Here is a 527-nt window from a genome sequence, read left to right on the forward strand (position 1 = left end):
TACGTCGCGCTCGTGCGTTTTGTTTTGCACGCGGTGCAAAAAAATTAAAAAGGGAATGCAACACGAGGACTTCCCAGGAGGTCACCCATCCTAGTACTACTCTCGCCCAAGCACGCTTAACTTCGGAGTTCTGATGGGATCCGGTGCTTTAGTGCTGGTATGATCGCATCCGACATGTTACCCCGTCTTCGTCCCTTATGCTCGCCCCTCCCAGCTCCACTACACACACGATTGCACATTCCTTTGGCCGCTCCCGCTCAACTACGGAGACGAGTTTTACCACGGTTCAACTGCACCAGTGCCTATTTACCATGGTTTCCGACCCCTTTCAGAACACGCTTGCCGCCGCTAGACGCGTGAATAATGAGCAGCGAGCTAAAACCTACCGTAAACGTGCAAAATAATAAAACGTGCTAAACATACGTCGCGCTCGTGCGTTTTGTTTTGCACGCGGTGCAAAAAAATTAAAAAGGGAATGCAACACGAGGACTTCCCAGGAGGTCACCCATCCTAGTACTACTCTCGCC

At 51.0% G+C, this 527-nt stretch overlaps 1 non-coding gene across 1 annotated transcript; it reads right to left on the minus strand.

Annotated features, from left to right (window-relative positions):
* Positions 1 to 52: 52 nt before the first annotated feature.
* Positions 53 to 171, minus strand: LOC123177524 (5S ribosomal RNA). Its single transcript, XR_006488979.1, has one exon. It is a non-coding gene; the product is annotated as a 5S ribosomal RNA (ribosomal RNA).
* Positions 172 to 527: the final 356 nt, after the last annotated feature.

This window comes from Triticum aestivum, unplaced genomic scaffold (genome assembly GCF_018294505.1).
Source record: "Triticum aestivum cultivar Chinese Spring unplaced genomic scaffold, IWGSC CS RefSeq v2.1 scaffold108434, whole genome shotgun sequence".
In the NCBI taxonomy this organism is placed as follows: Eukaryota; Viridiplantae; Streptophyta; class Magnoliopsida; order Poales; family Poaceae; genus Triticum; species Triticum aestivum.